Raw genomic sequence first — 23,520 nt, forward strand, 5'->3', positions numbered from 1 at the left:
CCATCACTTACTATGTTACTATAATGAGCACTAATTGGCAATAATTAGAATTTACACGCAAAACTTGCTAAGCGTATTCTGTAATGAACTGTGCCTAAATTCTAATGCGCGCAGTTCAAAAGGGGCATGGCTAGGGGCTGGGAAATGGACATTCCCAAATCTGAACATGTAGTTATAGAATATAACGCACGTAACTCTATGCGCAGGGATTTATGCCACATTTTCATTGCTGTAAATGGAGGCGCATAGTTTTAGGCACTGGGATATCAACTAAGTGTATTCTATATGCCATGCCTAAATCTAGGTGCCGCTTATAGAATATGCTTAGGCGGTTTACCACGTGGAATTTTTAGGCGCCTTATATAGAATCTGGCCCTTGAGGCGGAATATCGGCATTTAACTGGTTAAGTGCCATCGTCTGTCCACACATACCTAGATATTCAGTGCCAGTGCCCAGACATGGCCCAGCATTGACTACCCGGACCGAAAGCTGATGGCAGCAAAACCATTGCTGACTGCCACCGGCAGATCTATATATAGTGCAGAACATACAGGCATACATATCAAGTCCAACAAACAAACATATTAAAAATAGGTAAATAAAACACCCAATGAGCACAAGAGAAGGGGGACATGCATTTCAGCCATCATGCTTTGGCTTTCTTCAGGGTAACTGGAGAAAAGGCATAGTATGATGGCTGAAACCTCAGTTCTACTTACTGAGATGCAGCAAGACCTGGAGTCCTGAACATCTGCAACAATCATGACGCCAGCTGAGGAAACCTAAGAAAACAACTACTTATCACCTTCATCCATATGCCTGAATAGATAACCGTGTCACATAAATCTGTGATAAAGAGTTCTAGAGCTTTGGTGCAATACAACTAAAAGCTGTATATGTGATAACTCCAACCATAATATTTTAGAAAAAGAGACTAATTAAAAGATTTTCTTAGGTACATTACAGTGTACAAGCTTATTAATAAGAAATGAGCAGTATATAGAAATATACTAGAATACCAGTATAAACATATCTCTTGTTGTAATATAGTCTCTCCCACCAAATCACAGAAACAAGAAAAGCTCTCAACAAGAAAAACTAGGCAGAGAACTCTACACCAGGGTTGCCAGGTGGAAAATTTTTTTCTCGCCCAATCCAGCCCAAAACCCGCCCAAACACAAACCCCGCCCCTGACACCCCCACCCCCGCTGTCATCAACCCCACCCCCGCTGTCACCAGCCCCGCCTCCCCATCACCAGCCCCACCTCCAACATCATCGGCCCACCCAAAGCATCACTAACCCCGCCCAAAAACGTCACTAACCCTGCCCCCCGCAGCCAAAAAAAAGGCAAAAAGCCTCCCAAAAAACCGCCCAAACGACCCAAAAGCAGCCCAAAAAACCGCAACCCGCCGCGGGCAAAAATTTCCCGCGGCGGGTCACGGAAAACCGCCCAATTGGGCAGTAAAACCGCCCACCTGGCAACATTGCTCTACACCATAGGTGATTTCTACTCCCCGGGGTCAATCTTTGGAACTTATTTTTTATTCAGGGTGGCATAAAAGCTTATAGTCCAAGCATTGCAACTTGAAAAGGAATAAACCCCCAGCTTGGTGGCTACCTGTATCCATTTTGCAATAAGTCAGTTTCATTTGCCATATATTGTCCTCAAAAGAAAAGAAAAATAAATCCAACCATGGATCAGAGGAGGTTTATGCAAATGAGCTTCTTTCTGGCAGTTCCTATTACTACTTGGCAAACAATTGTCATTGTTTTGCTTCAACTTAATGCCTCTGCCCTCTGCTCAAATAAAGTGTTATCCAGGCAACAGACTATGGTTCAATCTGTAGGCATTAGGGAGAGTCCCCACAAAATTCCCTGTTCCTCAAACAGTTTTATTTCAACAGCACTTGTGCTAACTAAAACTGCCTAGCACCCAAAAATATCTGTTATGTTTTGTGCTTGGCCCCTCTAACATGCCTAGGGCTCATAAAGCTAACAGATCCCATGCATAATCACTCATAATAGAGAGGCTTGAACTCCTTTATGCCCCACCCCCCACATCCACCAGCAAAACAAAAAAAAAAAAAAAAAAGAAAACCCTTTACTCACAGGGTAGCTGCTGGATTAATCTCCAACTTTTCAAGAAGCTTTCTAAATGTCAGTTTTTCTATTTCCATCTCCTCACCTTCCACAGGGGATACATGGACATGGACTGAACTTTCCAGCTCCATGGGATCTTCCTGACTTCATCTGGAACATTAGTGTTTTCCACATGGGCTGGGGAACCTGTTCCTTCTCCTCCCCCTCCCAGTTCCAAGTGTTAGGAATTTTAAAGCACCTCCCCTTTCTCAGGAAGTTCCCTCCTCATTGGTCTGGGTAACCAAGATTTTCCGGGAACCTTCTTTCCCGGGAGCCTAGCAACCATTCATTAAAAGACCTGGGGTGCCCTCTGTTGGCTGCAAGTTTATTTGCAACTGGTTTTCTTTATTCCAGAGAGTAGCGTGAGGGTATTGAGCTTGACCTGGAAGTGCCCTTACAAAACCTCTCCTTCTCTCCTCACGATATTCATTGTGAATATCCTGAACACCTGACTGGCTGGGTTTGTAATGCCCCTGGTGATATTCCCTTGCAAATACCCACTCTGTAAAATAGGCAGGTATTTATAGAATAGTGCTTAGAATGTTGGCATTTACATGTGTATATAAGCACATACATGCTTATACATCAGTATTCTAAACATTTACACACATAATTCACGTATAAATGTGAACGCCTGGTTTATAGAATTGTTCATTCTGTGGCTGTGGAAAATAACTTTGGGGTCCTTTTACTAAGGTGTGCTAATGGATTTAGCGTGCGCTAAATTAAACAAGGCAATTTTATTCCTATGGGCTTCTTAGCATTTAGCATGTGATAAATACATTAGCACATCTTAGTAAAAGGACCCCTTAGTAAATAGTTAGTATAGATTTCCTATAGACAGTTTAAAAAGTGCCAAATTGAGACTTTAAATTCATACAGAACTCAATCAGGGTGCTTTAAGGGAATTTCAGAACTGCGCAAGCATGCAGAGCATTCGGGCTTAAGATGATCAAATACTTTGGAACAAACGTAAAGAGGCAGGGAACGGACCTTTTCATGGGGGTAGGTGAGTTTCAGTTTCTACCTTGGTTTCTAGAGTCTGCAACAGTCATTGGCTGAGAAAATGGTGTACTGCGGCTCCCAAAGGAAAATACTCTTTGTTCAGGGCTGATGAGATCCCTCTGAAGATTGGCAGGACTTCTCTGTAAAGCTTAAACCTAGGGATTTATCATGCAGAAGGCTGACAGTCTTTTGTATCTCTGCTGGCAATGTCTCTATAATCCAAAAAGGTCAGACTGAAAGTGACACAAAGGCTGGCTTATTTACAGTAGAAAAACTAATGACAGAGAGTTTTCAGAGAAAGAAACACAGCATCTTCTCACAAAAGATGGAAACAGCAATATATCACTATTCGAGCAACCTGACTTTCACTTTGGCACAACATTTCTGACTCAATGGAGATATGTGGAGTGATTCAGAGTAGGGATGGAATTCCTTTCTCCATGAACTGAACGATACCCCTCTCGGGGCCAGCGTGAACCACTACGTGAACCGTGCACTTGCCCCAGATGGCAGCAGCACTGAGCCAGCTTATCTTCCTTTAGTCCAGTGGGAGCAGCTGGCAGTGCAGAGCTCAGCTTATCTTGCCGTGAATATTATCATTCAAAACACAGGTTCATGTAGGATCAGTTTTGAAAAAAAATGTTGAACTGAGTATTGATATTTCTGACTATGTTCATGGCAAGATAAGCTAAGTATTATTAGCCCTGTCTTTATATGCAAACAAAGAATGCTGAGAAGACAATATTTTGTATGGATCAATGATTATGTATGCAAATTTGAGCCAGATGACAAAGAGATTACCTAGGCTTAAACATGTGATGATCTATATTAACAGTTTCTAAACAATTAAAAATAATATTTGGCTTGATAGGGTTCGGTGTGAACTTGTAGAATATACTTTGAATTATTAAATTGGTCTCACTTACTTGGATTTAAGTCTCAGAGAGTATCATATGTATCCCTGACTTCTATCAATTCTCAGTTTCTTTTGACCTGGCAGTTTCCTCCTGCTGCCTTGGGTTTTCAGCTCAATTGGAACTAGGTCTGATGCCCAGCCCCATGAGACTTCATTTACAACTATTTGTTTTGAGATTTTCTCCCAATGTTATATCCCCTCCCAATGAACTTTAATCTACTCATTAAAAGTCCTTGACAAGGAGTTATGTACCAGAGTGTCTTCTGCAACTCGCAAATGTAGGCCCTAGATTAACCACTAACCACCAAATTTTATATATGCACGCATAACTTAATTAACGAGCCAATCAGTACTGATAATTGGATGTTAACAAGCAATTATTGACACTAATTGGGACTAATTAGAATTGATGTGCACTACTTGCTAAGCGTATTCTGTAACGTAGTGAACATAAATTCTACCACATGGATCTCAAAAGGGGGCGTGGCCATGGGAGGAGCATGGGCAGGCCATGGGCATTCCTAAACTTTATGCATATTATTATAGAATATGCTTAATCTGTGCCTAAATTAGGCATGGGCATATACACCAGCTTTTATTTGGTTTAAATGGCCACGACTAAATTTAGTCACAGGAATGGCGATAAGTATATTCTATAAACTGTGCCTTACTTTAGAATACCGCTAAGTGCATATTTTTTCAGCACTGATTTTTAGACATATTTAGAATTTAGTCCTAAGTGTCATCATCAGTAGTTTTGAATGCTGCCTCAACAGCAATCCCAGCCCCGACCAACCCAGTGAGATGAAGACCCAAACAGGGTAACTTAGTAACATAGCGGATGATGGCAGATAAAGGAGGAGGGGAAGGACTGGAGAAAATGGATAATAGCATACAAGACAGCGGCTACTCCCGGTAGGACCAAATGCTTTGGTAAAAAGCCAGACTTTAAGCCTTGTTTTAAAGGTTTTAAATGAAACTTCTGCGTGGAGGTAAAGGGGGAGGGAGTTCTGAAACAAAGGGGCAACAAAAAAGAATGCCCGATGTCTTCGTCAGTTCTAGTTGGTCGAACCTAGGATTAGGCAGGACTATTAATTGGTGGTAATTGAAATCACTCATTATTGTGAACATATCTTGATTTGTCTGATCATTCTGGCCTGGCGGATGGTAGTATAGTCCTACGTGTATATTCTTTCCCTTTACACAAGGAATTTCTGCCTGAGAATTCCACGTTGCTGGCTGTTTCATGCAGATTTAATTTTAACTCATTTTTCATAAAACATTTGGAAAGTTCTGTCAGCATTTCTCCAAACAACCCAAGATATCACCCTGATTCTTCCCATCTGTCAACCAAAGTTGAACATCATCAGCAAATAATTCATAGTTATCTATAACAGAGACTATGGAACATAGATGTAGATTACAGAACGATGGAAACAGAACTAAATCCTGTCGATTTTTCTAAAATCTGACCATTCAAAACAACTGCTTGAGACCCATCATTTAAGAAAAAACAAACCCATTCCAATACAGATCTCTGAAGCCCTAATTTGGACAATCTTCATAACAAGAAGCGATGATTTAGTGTCAAAGGCTGCAGTTAAGTCTAGTAATATGAGAACAACACTGATTCCCTTATCCAAACTGGCCTCCCACTTAGTCACCTCTCCCCCCTCCAGTCGGTTCAAAACTCTGCTGCCCGTCTCGTCTTCCGCCAGGGTCGCTTTACTCAAACTACCCCTCTCCTCAAGACCCTTCACTGGCTCCCTATCCGTTTTCGCATCCTGTTCAAACTTCTTCTACTAACCTATAAATGTACTCACTCTGCTGCTCCCCAGTATCTCTCCACACTCGTCCTTCCCTACACCCCTTCCCGTGCACTCTGCTCCATGGATAAATCCTTCTTATCTGTTCCCTTCTCCACTACTGCCAACTCCAGACTTCGCGCCTTCTGTCTCGCTGCACCCTACGCCTGGAATAAACTTCCTGAGCCCCTACGTCTTGCCCCATCCTTGGCCACCTTTAAATCTAGACTGAAAGCCCACCTCTTTAACATTGCTTTTGACTCGTAACCACTTGTAACCACTCGCCTCCACCTACCCTCCTCTCTTCCCTCCCGTTCACATTAATTGATTTGATTTGCTTACTTTATTTTTTTTTTTTGTCTATTAGATTGTAAGCTCTTTGAGCAGGGACTGTCTTTCTTCTATGTTTGTGCAGCGCTGCGTACGCCTTGTAGCGCTATAGAAATGCTAAATAGTAGTAGTAGTAGTAGTAGTATTTCTGGACCATGGTGTTTTCAAAAACCTGAAAGTTGACTATTTAAGGCACCTGCAAACTCCATATAATCTAAAATTGCCTATAAACAAAATTGTGAATTAATTTACTCATAAATGGCAATTGGGAAACCAGGCAATAGAAAGATGAAGAACCTTTATCTACATTTCTCTGGTTGAATAATAGCATGTTTCAAAAGCCTTGGGTAAAGAGCCCTTCATCAAGGAAATATTAACCAAGCAAACCAGCAGAGGGGCTATTGATTGCTTACACACCTTTAAAAAAAAAAACCAGTAGGCATTGAAACAGACTGGAATGATATGGCTTTATTTTCATTCATCATTTCTTCTTGCCTCCCATACTATAACTGATCTAAAATTATCCAGCCTGGTTTTCTTCTCAACTAATTCTGTTTCATCACCAAAGGGTGCCACCGTTGACTTTAATGAACCATCCTCTGGGTTCTCAACGTGTAATAAAAGAGATAAACAAACTGGTACTCCATCCCTTATCAGCTCAATCATTAATTCTTTTTATTAAAAAGGAATCTAAATATATCTGCAATAAAACCACAACATCCTTTTAAATGAGCCAGAGGCAAATTTTTTTAGCATCCCAAATAAACACCTACATCTGTAACCCTCTGCATTCTGCTAGTTAGTAATATTACAGTCTCTTTGTTTTCTGAATCTCTTTCCTACACACACATAAATATTCTTTCATTTTAATTAGGGAAACTGCATCCCTTTGCTTTTCCATCTTCTCTCTAATTGTCTAGCCTGTTTCTTCAAGAAAGCCAACCTTGGATGAAACCAAAGGGACTGGGATTTATCAAACGCAATCTATCAAATGATATGGACTACATACAGCCCAGAGACTTTCCAGTATGGCAAAAACCCAAATCTTTGCTTTCTTCACCAAGCTCTGAAACATGTATCAGCTCTGAGGTATTCATTGACCTCACTTATCTTCTTTGGTCTCTTTGGAGTAGTGCATATTTTTGTAAGTACTGCGTTGTGGGGGCCTCACCTTCAGTTCAAAGATGATAATGCATTTAACCTTTGAAAAACACATAGGTCCCTTCTTCAGCTCCGTTTCATATGACAGCAGATAAACAGCAAAATGGCCCATCTAGTCTGTCCATTAAGATGGTTGGGGTTGTAACTGTTGCTCTGTGCAACTTCTTTCCCATTGCCTTCATTTGGATTTATAACAGCCACTCTGTGCAGATTTACCCCATGTCGTCTTAAAAAGTACAGAACTCCATTGATGTTGTCAGTTGACGTACTCAATGCTTGATTTGTATCCTCTTCCATTTAGGGATCCTGTATGTAGATCTCATTCCTTTTTGAATTTTATCACTGTTTATGTCTCCACCACCTTATTTGGGAGGGCATTCTAGGCACCCAGCACCCTTTCCCATGAAAAAATGTTTCCTCTCTTGCTCTTGAGTCCATCTCCTTGCAATTTCATGTCTTGTCTCCTAGTTCGACAGCTTCCTTTCCTTTGGAAAAGGTTCATTTCATGGGTATTAATACCTTTTAAGTATTTATATATTTGTATTATATCTTCTCTGTCACTTCCATCCTTCAGGGTATCTATCTATCTATCTATACCTTTAGCTTCTATGGGGCCCTTTTACAAAGGTGCGTTAGACGCTACATGGGTACAGTGTGCACCAAAATGAGACTACTGCCAGACTACTTTGCCCTTCTGGCAGTAATTTCAGATTTGGCATGCGCCCATGCTGCCTGGATGATTTCTTTATTTATTTCCTCCCATGCATGTCGTTTCTGGCAGTAATCAGCACTTGGCGCGCGCTGACCAGTCACCGCGCGTGTAGCACGTGAGCCCTTACTGCTAGCTCAATGGGTGGTGTTAAGGACTCAGGCCGGTTTTGGGCGCATGCTGGTTTCAGTTTTTCCATCCCATTAAAAAAAGCTCTTTTTGCAGACCCAATAAAAACTGACCCACGCACGCCTAATACAAGCGCCTACACTACCACAGGCCATTTTTTACCGTGGCATAGTTAAAGGACCCCTGAGTTTCCTATCTTCTGGAACAGACCCTGCATCATTTTGGTTGCTTTCCTATGGCCACGTCTCACTTTTTTATACCCTTACTGAGATAAAGCCACCAAGACTGACCGCAGTATTCCAGGTGAGGCCTCAACGTATACCTATCCAAAAGCACTGCCATCTCTTTTTTCTGCTGGTTATACAGCCCATCATCCTTCTGGCTTTGGCCACCCCTTCATCATATTGTTCTGTTACCTTGAAATAATCAGACAGTATGGGGTCCTTTTACTAAGGTGCACTGAAAAATGGCTTGCGGTAGTGTAGGCACGGGTTTTGGGCATGCACCGATCCATTTTTCAGTGCGCCTGTAAAAAAAGGCCGTTTTAAAATTTTTACCGAAAATGGATGTGCGGCAAAATCAAAATTGCTGTGCATGTATTTTGGGTCTGCGACCTTACCGCCAGCCATTGACCTAGCGGTAAAGTCTCACGCGGTAACTGGGTGGTAATGACCTACGTGTGTCAAATGCCACTTGGCATGCATCTGATATGCGCGTCCAAAAATTAAAATTATTTTTCAGCTGCACGTATCGGATGTGCACAAAAAATGAAATTACCGCAAGAGCCACGCGGTAACCAGGCGGTAACTCCATTTTGGCGCACATTGGGCACACATAGACGCTTATGCAGCTTAGTAAAAGGGCCCCTATCACCCCAAAGTCTCTTTCCATGTCTTTGCTCATCAGCCTTTTCCTCACCCATAGCATACAGCTCCCTTGGATTTCGGTACCCCAAATTTCCTGTTAGATGGCATAGTTCCTGAATAGTACAATATTTCAGTAAGATACAGACCTGTAATTTATCATCCTATTTTCTGTCAAATGTAATTTTGTGAGTTTTTTATCAGATCATTCTCTTTTATTATATTTTAAGCCAACAGACATTACAAAAACAGTATTAAATATTTTAATAAGCAAACTATAAAATCTCATTGTAGATATGATTTCAGTTTCTGCTTCAGAGAACACAGAAGTCAGCCATGTATTTTAGCTTGTGCTTCTTACTTTACACCGGCTTGCTATTAATGTCCATAATTTAATGATAAGGAAAAATAAAATGGCAATAAATTTTACAGTACATTTACATTGTAACAAGGACTGTAGCTCACACAGTTCTGTATACCAACAAGAGTCTGGATCACCTCCAATTTAATTTCCTGAAGTTGGAGTTTGCAGCTGGGTCACTCCCGGTCTAATCTGCGAAATGTATCTCCTAAGGCCGTGAATTGGAACGGCAGCATCCCAGCTGTCACGGGGAGCCATCATTTACAGCACTTGGGGGTCCGAGGGCAAAGCATCAGAATCACTTTATGTGGACACAGCAATGTAGCCAGCTTCATAAATTTTGTTGCAAAGAGCAATAATCAATACTTCATGCTTAATGATGCAAAACTAAAATTAGTATAGATTTTGTGTCCTCTGCTCTTCTAAATTATGCAAACATTTTACTAGCTCTTTTTTTTTTCTCGTTGCAGCCTTATCACAGCTTCCTTAAAGAATGTCCAATGATATTTAATTGAATGGCCGCGTCAGAAATGTCACAACCATTTCTTTTGTCCACCGCTTTTTGTTAGTCTTTACCCTTAGGTTAATCTAAAATGAAGTCAAACTCGTTGCGTGATTTATGTAAAGTTTCACTGTCTGTGTTACCCGCAGCTGTGTACGGTCAGTGGTAAACTGTTTCCCCGTTTTAAGTTGTTCGAGGTTGCCTTGGGTGATGTTGAAAATAAAGAGCTTTTTTTTTGTGTGTGCTAAAAGGTTTGCTGTTTGTTTCCAGGGCATTTCAGGTTCAAGTGCGGTGCTTGAGAAGCAAATGGTGGCTGAATGTGTGTAAGATTGGGATTCCGCTTATGCAGGACGGCACTGGAAGAAGAGAAAAGATGTGCCATCATGACTGAGCCAGTATGGATTGCTGATTAACTTGCACGCAGTAGCTGACTTTGCTAAAACAGCTCCAGGTCTGTCAGCAAAAAAGTTCTCATGATCACACGCGGGGCCGGCTTAACCATTGGACCAGGTGAGGTTCTGGTCTAGGGTGCCGGCGACTAAGAGCTCTATTACCCAACCTCTGATTTCATCTGGTCTACAGGTTAAACCTTTACCTCCCCCCTTTTTCGGTCTGGTCTCTCCCCTTCTCTCTTCCCCCTCCCTGCGGGTCTGGCACTGTTCCCTCACCTCTCTCACTCCCTCTTCCTCATCTTGTAAAGTTCATACTGGCCTGAGGAGCAGGAGCAGCAGCAGCATGACAGGCTGCCTTCAGCCAGCTCACGAAAGGGAGAGAAGCCGGGGGTGGGGGGGGGGGGGGGGGGATGGTGGTGCCAGAAGCAATGCCGTGGGGGTGAGGCGCTTCCAATGCAAGTTGGCTCAGGGTGCCACTAGTCCTTGAGCCGGCCCTGATCACCCCCCCCCCCCCATCTTGAGGTAAAGAAGATCTTGGTAGCCACATCAAAAACGTTATTTTGAGGACAAACGGCAGGAAATTTATTTGGCTTTGCACAGGAAAAGTTTCATTGGTAAGATTTCGTAAATACGTTACCGTAGGCGGCCCTGTTCTATATTAAGTTCATCACTATAGCACTGCTGTAGCATACAAGATTTAAAACTTGTTTCACCAATTATTTTGAACCTTTAATGTAGAGCTTATTAGGGGTGATCTGGGAGGAAGAAATCACTGTTCTCAAAAAGATCAAGGCAAATGCACTTCTGAACCCATAAATCCTTAATTTATTCACTGGGCTGCTAAGGCACAAAGGGGTAGGATGCAAATCTGCACATTTTGCCTTTGCAATTATCTGGCAACCCTGACCTTGAGGGAACATCTCCTGTAAGCAGAAGGGGAAATTTACAGTGTAACCTTTCTTCAACCTGGCCATTCGTTCCCCTGCTGTATTTCACTTTGTACAGAGGAGATCTCAGAAGCAGCTGTTTCAATTCCTTGAATCACCTGTGTGACCTAGAAATGACTTCCAATCCTAAGCTGAAAAAAAAAAGGACCAAGAAAGAAATAGTAGACAGTGTTTTAATCAAAATTTAAAAAATGCAATAAAAGTAACACTACTATTAATCATTTCTATAGTGCTACTAGACTAGTGCTGTACAAATTATATGTAGGTACTTTCTCTGTCCCTAGAGGGCTCACGATCTAACTTACCTGGGGCAACGGAGGGTTAAGGGGTCCTTTTACAAAGGCGTACTAAACCATGGCTTGCAGTAGTGTAAGGCATGGGTTTGGGGCACATTCTGATTCATTTTTTAGCACAACTGTAAAAGAAAGGCCTTTTAAAATTTTTGCCGAAAATGGAGGTGCAGCAAAATGAAAATTGTCGCACGTCCATTTTGGGTCTGAGACCTTACTGCCAGCCGTTGATCTGGCGGTAAAGGTTCACGCGGGTAACTGTGCGGCAATGACCTACGCATTTCAAATGCCACTTGGCGTGCGTCCATTACGTGCTCCCGAAAATAAAAAAATATTTTTCAGACGCGTGTATCGGATGTGAGCCAAAAATGAAATTACCATAAGAGCCGCGCGGTAGTCGGGTGGTAACTCCATTTTCGTGCACGTTGGGTGTGTGTAGACGCTTGCATGGCTTAGTAAAAGGGCCCCTAAGTGACTTGCCCAAGGTCACAAGGAGCTGCAGTGGGAATCAAACCCAGATCGCCAGGATCAAAGCCCACTGCACTGACCATTTGGCTACTCCTCCACTCCTCAAGAGGAGTCAACAAATTTGGGGGTCCTTTAACTAAGCTGGGGTAAAAGGGGGCCTGCACTAGCGTCAGTGTGTGTGTTTTTGACGCACGCTGAGGCCCCTTTTTACCGCAGTGGGTACAAGGTTGTCTGTTGTCCTGCAAATAAATGGCCTTGCAGTAAGTGAACCAGTTGCCCGCGTGGCCATTTTGGGAGGGAGAAGCACTTCCCAACACCCACTGAGGTGATGGTAAGGGCTCCCATGCTAACCCAGCGGTAACCGGGCAGCGCTGGAAATGGTGTGCTCTGGGGGTGGGAACTACAACTGGGCTCCTGTGGTAGTTCTGGATTGGCATGCATCTAGTGTGGCTTAGTAAACAGAGCCCTAAGATTTACAACAGGTTTGAGTTGGTGTAAATTTTATTGCACCAGGGGTGTAGCTATGTGGGGTCACAGGGACCTGGGCCTCCGTAGATTTGGTCCTGGACCCCCCTGCCGATGACCCTCTCAACCCCCCCTCCTGCCGCCAACCCTCCCCCACCGTTGCCGTGGGCTACCTTTGCTGGCGGGGGACCCCAACCCCCGCCAGCCGGAGGTGCTCTTGCTTCCCGCGCAAGGCTTTGTTCTGTTTCTGACGTCCTGCATGTTGTACGTGCAGGATGTCAGACTCACAGAAACAGAACAAAGCTTTGCAGATCAAGGCTTCGTTCTGTTTCAGTGAGCCTGACGTCCTACACGTACAACATGCAGGATGTTAGAAACAGAACAAAGCCTTGCGCAGGAAGCAAGAGGACCTCAGCTGGTAGGGATTGGGCTCCCTCACCAGAAAAGGTAGGCGACGACGGCGGCGGTGGTGGGGGAGGGTTGGTGGCGGGAGGGGGGTCAAGAGGGTCGTCGGCAGGGGGGGCAAAGTTGGTGGTGGTGGCGGCGGCAGCAGGGAGGGTCAGCAGCGCCGGGGGGGGGCTAAAATGTGCTCCCTCACCTAGGCTCTGGACCCCCCTCCTGCCGAAGTCTGGCTATGCCCCTGCCTTGCACCCAAACATTTGGCACAAAGATTGCCTCTAAATGCTATTCTATAAATGGTGCCCAACTCAAGAGCTTTGCTTATAGAATACTGCTGCATGCAGGTTTTTTCCGGCGTCATTTTTCACATCTACTCCTATATGTATACTGGCCAAATATTGGCGCTTATTCATATAATCTATATAATTGGTGCTGCCTCTGGAATGCTCTTGGCAATGCCCATTTTTTGATATGTATATAGCAGTCAATTTGGGGGAAAAAAACATTTACACATTTTGGGCAGCCCTGAACACATAAGAGCTTTTGGAATATTGAGCCCACTGTATTTATATTTAGCTGCCCGGGAGTTCTGCTAGAGAACTCTATGGTGCGACTTGTCGGCATTCTGCTCCACTGCAGACACTGCTTTCTATTTCTCTGAGTGGACCATTCTTGTTGTGTTGTGCTATATATTTTGGTTTGACATTTATGCAGTTTGGTGGAATTGACCCCTGAGGCAGGCGTTGGTTACACCGAAACACGGCCAGTGTTGGGTCACTGTTAAAAGTATATTTGCCATTCTTGAGAGTCCTTTCTGCTTTTTTTGGATTGCCTGTTTTTGTATACTTTGACCCTCTCCGGTGTATGCTAGAGCATTTTCCACTGACATACAGTTTACAGTGGATTAGGAAGAATGAACTCAACTGTCTGGCATATCAAACACATTTAGCTACAGGAATAAAATAAGATTCAAACATAAAATAAGGATTTCAATAATTTTATCCTAACAGCTGAACATCTTTTAGGCAGTATTTCTATTTAACCCGTAAATTCAAGGCTTTCCATTACTCTTGATGTGGAGGTCTTATTCAAAATGGAGGCTGCAGTTTATAGGTTTACTATGACCGTGGGTGAAGGGTCACTCGAAATGAAGTAAAACAGCAGTGATGACCAAGGAGAAGAATGACAAACAACTTAGGATAGATTCTCCAGGAAGAGTTAGAAACTTCTACAGCAAAGTTTCTGAAATTCTGTGACAATTATGAGGCACATTTCCACAGGCTGGCATTGATTTGCTTGTTAAGTCATGTAAATTGGTATTTTTATAAATAAAGTAATTTTGGGGATATCTGCAGTATTCAGTTAATTTATTTAATTCTGATTATATGATTGGTGAAGAGAAGGGAAGAGAGCGATGGAGAGGATAGAGGATCTGGGGCATAGGGGAGTTGGGGCATAGGGAATTGCAGAGAAGGAAGAGAGAAAGAAAGCTCTCAGGAAACAGGAATAGAAGAGATCCTGAGGATGGCAAAGGAGGATTGGATGTAGGGAGGAACAGAGGGATAGAAGCATGAGGGAGTCAGGCAGGAGAAGAATGGAGGTTCATGGGCAGATGAAGGTAAGGGAAAGGGATCTAAGGGAATAAATGGAAGGGGGATTGATGAGGGTGGAAGAGAAAGAGAGGGGATCCAAGGATCAGGAAAAGACAGGATCTATTCTCACATCTTTTCTTCTACATAGGAACGTAAAAATAGCCATTCTGGGTCAGACCAATGTCCCTTTAACTCAGTATTCTGCTTCCAACAGTGGCCAATCCAGGTCACAAGTACCTGATAGAAACCCAAATAGTAGCAACATTCCATGCTACTAATCCCAGGACAAGCAGTGGCTTCCCCCATGTCCACCTCAATAACAGATATGGACTTTTCCTCCAGGAACGTGTCCAAACCTAATGCAGATTCCTTCTCTCACACATCCTTTCTGATATTCATAGGCAACAGAATGGGGTGGACCAACGGGGCCATGCTCTAACAACATTTGCTCACCACAGCATCAGCAATTAGATGGCTTGGAGGGTAAACCACTCCAACCAAAAAGGCGTTCTGCTGTCCCTGCCAATATACTTAAACTTTGTCCGATCCCTTTGCTCACTTACACCCCCTGCAATCTCCTTTAATCCCCTCACCCATTCACTTACTCACTGATCCTCTCCCTCACAGCACCCTAAATACCCTCACTCACTATCCCATCCCCCATCCAATCACCTTATCCAGTCCAAACTTCCTACACATACTTCAGTCCCCTTACTCACTCCCATATAGCTCCCCATTCATTTACACCTCCTACACTACACACCTAAAAACCTCTTTTCTCAGTACATGCGCACACCTTTCTGCCCTCCTGTTGAGGCTTGGAATTAGGAAAAGGATAGTAAAGATGACCAGAAGAACAAGGCCAGTGCTGGGCAAACTTCTGTGGTCTATGCCCTGAAAATAGCAAGGACAAATCAAGATTATTATTATCATTACTATAGTCTTATACCCAGCAAAATACCGCAACATGTGCTGTGGGTAACAATAAATAAACTGATCAAGCTTTAGGAAGTACAGTATGAAAACCGAAACACATAACAATCTCTATATAAAAAAGGCACCTCCAACGTTCTAATGAAGCCTCAGCCGGAACATGGCCAAGACCGAACTTATTGTCTTCCCACCCAAGCCCACTTCTCCTCTCCCTTCACTCTCCATCTCAGTTGATAACACCCTCATCATCCACGTCTCATCTGCCCGCAACCTCGGTGTCATCTTCGACTCCTCCCTCTCCTTCTCTGCGCATATCCAGCAGATAGCCAAGACCTGTCGCTTCTTCCTCTATAACATTAGCAAAATTCGCCCCTTCCTCTCTGAGCACACCACCCGAACTCTCATCGACTCTCTTATTACCTCTCGCCTTGACTACTGCAACCTACTCCTCACTGGCATTCCACTTAGCCATCTATCCCCCTTCAGTCCATTCAGAACTCTGCTGCACGTCTTATCTTCCGCCTTGACTGATATACTCATATCACCCCTCTCCTCAAGTCACTTCACTGGCTTCCGATCAGATACCGCATACAGTTCAAGCTTCTCCTACTAACCTACAAATGCACTCGATCTGCAGCCCCTCCTTACCTCTCTACCCTCATCTCCCCTCTGCTATCAAGAGAAATCCCTCCTTTCAGTACCCTTCTCCACCACCGCCAAACTCCACGCTCCGCCCTTTCTGCCTTGCCTCACCCCATGCTTGGAACAAACTCTCTGAGCCCATACGCCAGGCCCCCTCCCTGCCCATCTTCAAATCATTGCTCAAAGCCCACCTCTTCAATGTCGCCTTCGGCACCTAACCACTACACCTCTACTCAGGAAATCTAGACTGCCCCAACTTGACATTTCGTCCTTTAGATTGTAAGCTCCTTTGAGCAGGGACCGTCCTTCTTTGTTAATTTGTATAGCGCTGCGTAACCCTAGTAGCGCTCTAGAAATATTAAGTAGTAGTAGTAGTAGTAGTTTGAAGCGGTCTAGATATCCGGTTTCCCCATGAGTGTCTGCCCCGCCCTCGCATCACAACGTGATGATGCCGAGGGCGGAGCAATGACACTCGACGAATCGCGATCTCCCCCGCCCCTCGGCGGCCATTTTCAACAGGCAACCGGCATCACGGAGCGCCAGTGACAGCCACGGCCAGGCAGGAACTTGGATCTTTCCTGCCTGCCACGAACATTTCCTAAAAAACAACCGCAGTGTCTGGAGGGGCAGGTGAGACAGCAGGGTCGCTAGACATGGTTGTCTGCTGGGGGGGGCAGGGCGAGAGCAGGGTCGCTGGCATGGGTGGCTGCAGGGGGGGGGCAGGGGGAGATGAGGGTCGCCGCTGCACATAGGTGGCTGCAACGGGGCAGGAGGAGAGGCGCCTATCTGCTACACATAGGTGCCTGCAAGGGGGCAGGGGGATAGGAGGGTCGCATGACATGGGTGGTTGCAAGGGGGCAGGAGGAGAGGACAGTCGCATGACATGGGTGGCTGCAGGGGGGGCAGGGGGAGAGCAGGGTGGCTGGAGGGGGGTAGGGGCGAGCAGGGTCGCTGGCCATGGGTCGCTGCAGGGGGGGGGCCGGGGGAGAGGAGGGTCGCTGGACAGCAAAACCTTGCTAGCGCCCGTTTCATTTCTCACAGAAACGGGCATTTTTTACTAGTATCTATATAAAATCATAATTCTGAATTAATAAAACTTCTTAAAAAGAAATGTCTTAAGCAATTTCCTAAACTGAAGGTAACCACAAATCCTTAAAAGAGAAGAAAGAAGAGAATTTCAGAATTGTGCAGCTTGATAAGAAAAAGTAGCTTGAAAAATTCTCTTTGCCCTCACATGACAAAATGAAGGAAACTTTAATAAACATTGATTCCTAGTAGATCTAGGAGTAAATTCATTTAAAAAAGAAAGATGTGCACCTAAATATACATTGAAACCTTGCCTCCAATGGCAACCAATGCAAACGAGATAATGATGGAGAAATATGTTCGTGTTTATCCACAGCAAAAATAACTCTGGCTGCCGCATTCTGCACCTGTTGTAATTTCACCTTCACTGCCAGATTCTATATAGCGCACCTAGAGATATGCGCTGAAATCTAGGCATAGTCTATAACCATGCGCGTAACTTAATTGACTTAACTACTATTACTACTTGTCATTTCTATAGCGCTACTAGACGTACGCAGCGCTGTACACTTGAACATGAAGAGACAGTCCCTGCTCGACAGAGCTTACAATCTAATTAGGATAGACAAACAGGACAAATAAGGGATAAGCACAAAGAGTAACAAGATTCCGGAATCCCAAAGAGTAGCAAGATTCCAGAATCCCAGAGACTACTACTGATACTACTACTAATCATTTCTATAGTGCTATACTAGACATACACAGTGCTGTACACTCGAACATGAAGAGACAGTCCCTGCTCAACAGAGCTTAGCAATCTAATTAGGATAGACAAACAGGACAAATAAGGGATAAGCACAAAGAGTAACAAGATTTCGGAATCCCAAAGAGTAGCAAGATTCCAGAATCCCAGAGATTACTACTACTTATCATTTCTATAGCGCTAGTAGACGTACGCAGCGCTGTACATTTAAACATGAAGAGACAGTCCCTGCTCGACAGAGCTTGCAATCTAATTAGGACAGACAAACAGGACAAACAAGAGATAAGGGAATATTAAAGTGAGGATGATAAAATAAGGGTTCTGAACAAATGAATAAGGGTTAGGAGTTAAAAGCAGCATCAAAAAGGTGGGCTTTTAGCTTAGATTTGAAGACGGCCAAAGATGGAGCTTGACGTACCGGCTCAGGAAGTCTATTCCAGGCATGTGGTGCAGCAAGATAAAAGGAACGGAGTCTGGAGTTAGCAGTGGAGGAGAAGGGTGCAGATAAGAGAGATTTACCCAGTGAACAGAGTTCCCGGGGAGGAATGTAGGTAGAGATGAGAGTGGAGAGGTACTGAGGAGCTGCAGAGTGAATGCACTTATAGGTCAATAAGAGGAGTTTGAACTGTATGCGGAAACGGATAGGAAGCCAGTGAAGTGACTTGAGGAGAGGGCTAATATGAGCCCTCTCCTCAAGCTAATCAAGCTTGACAAGCTAATCGGCATTTTTAACAGCACTTAAGAAATAATGAGCACTAATTGTTAATAACTAGAATGTATGTGCATATTGCTAAGTGTATTCTGTAATGAACTGTGCCTAAATTGTCAAGTGTACAGTTTAAAAGGAGCGTGGCTATTGGCGGAAAAATGGGCATTCTGTGGGTGTTCCCAAATTGACGTGCATAATTATGGAATATAGCCCAGTGCACATAAATCTATGCACAGAGATTTACACCACATTTTCATTGGTGTAACTGGACGTGCGTAGTTTTAGGCACTAGAATTTCAACTAAGCATCTCTCTATATAAAAAGCAAAACCAACGTTCTATGATGCCTCCAGCCGGAAGTGTGAAGGGGGCGATATATCTGGTTTCCCTATGAGTGTCTGCCCCGCCCTCTCTGTAACACAGTCAGTGAAGGAAAACAGCAGAGCACGAAATCAAATCGCTGGCTCTGTAACAGTGAAGGACTCAGAGGGGGGAGGGGAGAGAGGCCAGAGGGCAGGGACACACACACTCCCACATGCACACAGAAGAAAACTTTCCTAGCCCCCGTTTCATTTGCATCAGAAACGGGGCTTTTTTTTACTAGCATTTTATATACTGCACCTAAACCAGGGCAGAAATGTTTACTACATGGATTTTTTTAAATGCTTTATATAGAATCTGGCCCTCAGTAACTTAGTGCAACCAATGTAAATAGAATTACAGTAGTCCAATTTTGAAAGTATCAAAGTCTGTATCACCAACCTAAACACAGACATACTGAAATTTTTCCAAATGCTTCTTAATTTCTTATGTAGTGTGATAAGTAAGAGGGTGTCCTATAGGGTGTAGGCCACTAGAGGGCGCTAGAAGAAGATGGAGGTCACTAGGACCGGGGAGAGCCCTGGGAGGCCCACAGGTGTAGGAGATTATGGGCTAGGTCCTGGGTGGCTAATTAACCACTTTATACCCCACCTGAGTTGAGAAAGGAAGGGAAGTGAGCTAGCAGCAGAAGAAGAGAGAGCCCCTGAAAGATACTGGTTAACCTTATGGACTTGGTGTGGACTGGGTATCCAAAGGAGATCAGCAGGCTGAAAGTCCTAGGGTAAGAAGTCCCTAAAGCATTAGAGTTTTACTGTGTGTCTAGAACTGTGTGTTCAAAGAGGGACTGTGTGTCCAAGAAGAGGAAAAGACTGTGTGTCTAGAACTGTGTGTTCAAAGAGGGACTGTGTGTCCAAGAAGATGAAAAGACTGTGTGTCTAGAACCATAGGAGCCAACTTTTCAAAATTATTGGGGGTGCTAAGCCCAATGAAAATAACCCCTCCCTGGACACATACAAGGATTTTTCTCAATATTGGGGGTGCTCAAGCACCCAAAGCACCCACAGAGTCGGCTCCAATGTCTAGAACTGTGTGTTCAAAGAGGGACTGTGTGTCCAAAGAAGAAAAGACTGTGTTTCTAGAACTGTGTGTTCAAAGGAGAGACTGTGTTTCTAAAGTACTGAGAGAAGCCGGCTGCAAAGCCTGGGGTTGAGAGTCCCCAAAGTATTGGTATAGTACTGAGCCCATGTATCTATGTGGGGAGGCTCTATGTGAAGATCTATGAAAGCATAAAGTGTTAAGCTAGAAGAAGTGTGCCCAGGGGCTGGAATAAAGAGTTGCCTGAGAAATATGCGGTTGGTGAGACTTGCTTAATGTGCTGAGTGGAAGCCAGGTCACCCTGAGTGAGAAGGGGTACCACACTAATCTGCATATGATTTGCATATTGAGAACCAGGTCACCCTGAGTGTGAAGGGGGATATCACAGTAGCAAGAAAGAATCCCTTACCAACTTATGAACCTGAGCAACTAAGATAATTATCTACTTCAGTTCATAAAATTCTGGAAGAATCATCCAATTTAATCTGAAAATTGATAACTTGCAACATCATACTTTCTATGGATAATGGTGGACCCACCCTTAAAAATTTGTTTTCTCTTTATTAAGCTTCAATTTGTTTATAGAAATACACGAATCAACTAAATCGAAACACCTACAAAGAGTAAATTTATGTAACATGCAAATGTAGTATCATACCTTATGCTATGAGTTTGTCTTGTTAGGTAGACTAGATGGGCCATACAGGTCTTTATCTGCCATCATCTTCCATGTTGCTGTATGAGGAGTTAAAAATGACACTGTAAGGCTTGGATTCTGAAACACTTATCATGGTCTTGGAATCTCTGGAGACCAGGGCCCTGACTAGGAAATACAATGCTTTGTATGTCTAAACAGTAGTAATCTTTAAAAATCATCACATTCTTCCCTGTATTAGAAACCTAGAAGTAATGGATTTCTTTACTCATAGTTTTTACTTTGCTAATGATGGTTTACAGTGTTATTTTGCAATTTCATTGATTAAATCATTTTTACTTCAAGAGCTATAAAAGATATGATATGTCTAGGGAGTGATCTTATGTGATGACCTTAAGGTGGCCAAACAGGTAGAAAAGGCAACAGCAAAAGCTGGAAGGATGCTGGTGAGATCTGATTTAGAGTACTGTGTGCAATTGTGGAGACCACGCCTTTAAAAAAGATATAAACAAGATGGTAATGGTCCAAAGGGTGGCTACTAAAATGGTAAGTGGTCTCTGTCTTGAAGCATTTGGGGTCAGACTTAAAGATCTCAATACATATACTTTGGAAGAAAGGCGGGAGAGGGGAGATATGATAGAGACATTTAAATACTTCCATGGCAGAGTACTTGAACGTAACTCACCTTGAGCTACTAGTGAAAAAGGTGCGAGCAAACTCTAAATAAATAAATAAATGCACCTGAGGCAAGTCTCTTTCAGTTGAAAGAAAGCTATGGAATAGTGAGGGGGGGGGGGGGGGGGTTGTATAGGATGAAGGTGAAAGAGGACAGACGTAGGAGAAACCTGAGAAAATACTTCTTCACAGAGGGGTGGTGAATACGTGGAATAGCCTCCCCTGGGAGGTGATGGAGATGAAGACGGTATCTGATTTCAAGAAAGCTTGGGACAAGCAGTGGCGTAGGAAGGGGGGGGGGGGCGGTCCGCCCCGGGTGCACGTTGCTGGGGTGTGTCGGCTCCACGCTGGTGCACTACCCTCTCTGCCCCGGAACAGGTTACTTCCTGTTCTGGGACAGAGAGAGCAGTGAACCAGCACGGAGCCGACACACCCCAGCAACGTGCAGTCGGGGCAGATCGGCCCTCCCGCCTGTCCCTCGCCACAGGTATGCGCTCCGGGGGGGTGCGCAGCGGCGACCCGCCCCGGGTGTCAGCTCCCCTCGCTACGGCTCTGGGGACAAGAACATAGAATCTTTAAGGGAGAGGAAGGCATAGTAGATGGTATGGATGGGCAGACTGGATAGGTCTTATGGTCTATATCTGTCTTTATTTTTCTATTTCTATATCTCAGAAAATCAATACAAATACACTCTACCTGAGAGTTAGATTAAGCAATGGGGCTGACCAATTATCAAATCTAAATCAATTATAAAAATTAGCCTCAAGAGCACAGGGAACCTATGTTTAGGACTCCCCTCTAATTGCTATCATCATTGGCTCCTCCCTCCTCCGAAACAAACCACAGACATCAAAAAACTCCCATTTACTCTCAATCATAGGGCGAAAAGGATTCTGTGGCCAAAAAACGGATCAGGGGATATTTTCTATATCTGCCATATGTTTCAGACATAGGAGGTCTTTTACGAAAGGTTAGCTCGAATTATCTGCAGCAGGGCCCATAGGAATAAAACGGGCCCTCAAGCTAATCTTTAGTAAAAGACCCCCACAGTTCCTTGTGCAAACTACGACGGTAGGAAAAATGATCACAAAGTGTTGTTGCAAATGCTCAAAAAACGTCCAGTGATTCTGTTTTTCAAGCATTGTTTTGGTCTATTAAATCTGTCTGGATTCATGGCTTTAAGGTTTTTAACATTTTAAAGCCCACTTGCTAACCACTGCTCATTTATAATGCACAATATAATTTCCAATTATGTAGGCAGCAAAATAATTCATTTGAAGCAAATGTACTACTGTTCTACGTGAACTGAAATATGAGAAGAAATGCACTAATTAAGTACTGCAAACTCAGACGCACGGTGCCTTGTATGTAACCGTACCAGCAATATTGCTGTTTGCTAACTGAAAAAGGCAAATTGTTATATGAGGTTAGGACAGGCTGTTGGTTCAAAATGTGAACAAAATGGTCAATGACCAAAGCCAAGGGTTAGACAGTCAGAGCGGGAACAGGAACAGAAAGGAAAGGCACAAGTGAAAGAGAGAGTCATATCGAGGTTAGAAAGATCAGGTACATGGGCAGGAAGTAGGGGAAGTGAAAGGGAAACTGGAAGAGCCTCAGGGAACAACTGGTGTACAGTGGAGAGAGGAACTCAACACAAAAGCTCAACAAAAGTGAGAGGAGCAAGTTCGGAAGACACAGCCCAAGTGAGGCCTGGAATTTCAGAGTCAGGTTGGAACTTACTGGTTCTTAAAGAAGCAGAGGGTTTGATGGGATGTTGATGGAATTATTTTACCTACTGTTTTTTTTTTTTTATTTTGTGTAAATCACATTGGGGGCAATTCTAGAACCAGGTGCTTTCAATTAGGCAACTGGAGGGCACACGGTAGAAACTTATTCTATAAAGGAACCCAGGTGCCTAGGTTCCATTATAAAATACTAGTGGAACCATGCCCATTTCCTCAACAATGAAATGGGCCCTAGGAAGGCTGTCATGTAAGCTTTTTTTTCTCTCTCCCCTGCCCTCCCCTCCATGTCCGTCAATTCTTCCCTCCCCTCCCATCCATGTCCATCAATTCTCCTCTGCCCTGCCCTCCCCTTCCTCCCTCCCTCACCTCGACGTCCTGCGATTCTTTCCTCCCCTCGATTTGTACCTGAACGTTCTCTGACTGGCTGGCGCTGGCTTCTGTTCCGTTTGTAACATCCCTCCTGACGTCAGTTCGCCTCCAGC

General features: G+C 43.9%; 1 protein-coding gene across 2 annotated transcripts in view; it reads left to right on the plus strand.

The window, feature by feature from the left end:
• LOC115478872 (schwannomin-interacting protein 1) overlaps nt 1-23,520 on the plus strand; it is a 694,349-nt gene that overhangs the window by 127,163 nt on the left and 543,666 nt on the right. The window contains exon 1 of one of the 2 annotated variants that reach the window (XM_030216512.1): nt 10,910-10,928. The exons of the other annotated variant lie outside the window; for it this stretch is intronic. The gene's annotated coding sequence lies outside the window, so the exon portion shown is untranslated. Of the gene's footprint in view, nt 1-10,909; nt 10,929-23,520 lie in introns of those variants that run through there. 2 annotated transcript variants of the gene reach the window in all.

The sequence above is a fragment of the Microcaecilia unicolor genome, chromosome 10 (genome assembly GCF_901765095.1).
Source record: "Microcaecilia unicolor chromosome 10, aMicUni1.1, whole genome shotgun sequence".
Taxonomy (NCBI): domain Eukaryota; kingdom Metazoa; phylum Chordata; class Amphibia; order Gymnophiona; family Siphonopidae; genus Microcaecilia; species Microcaecilia unicolor.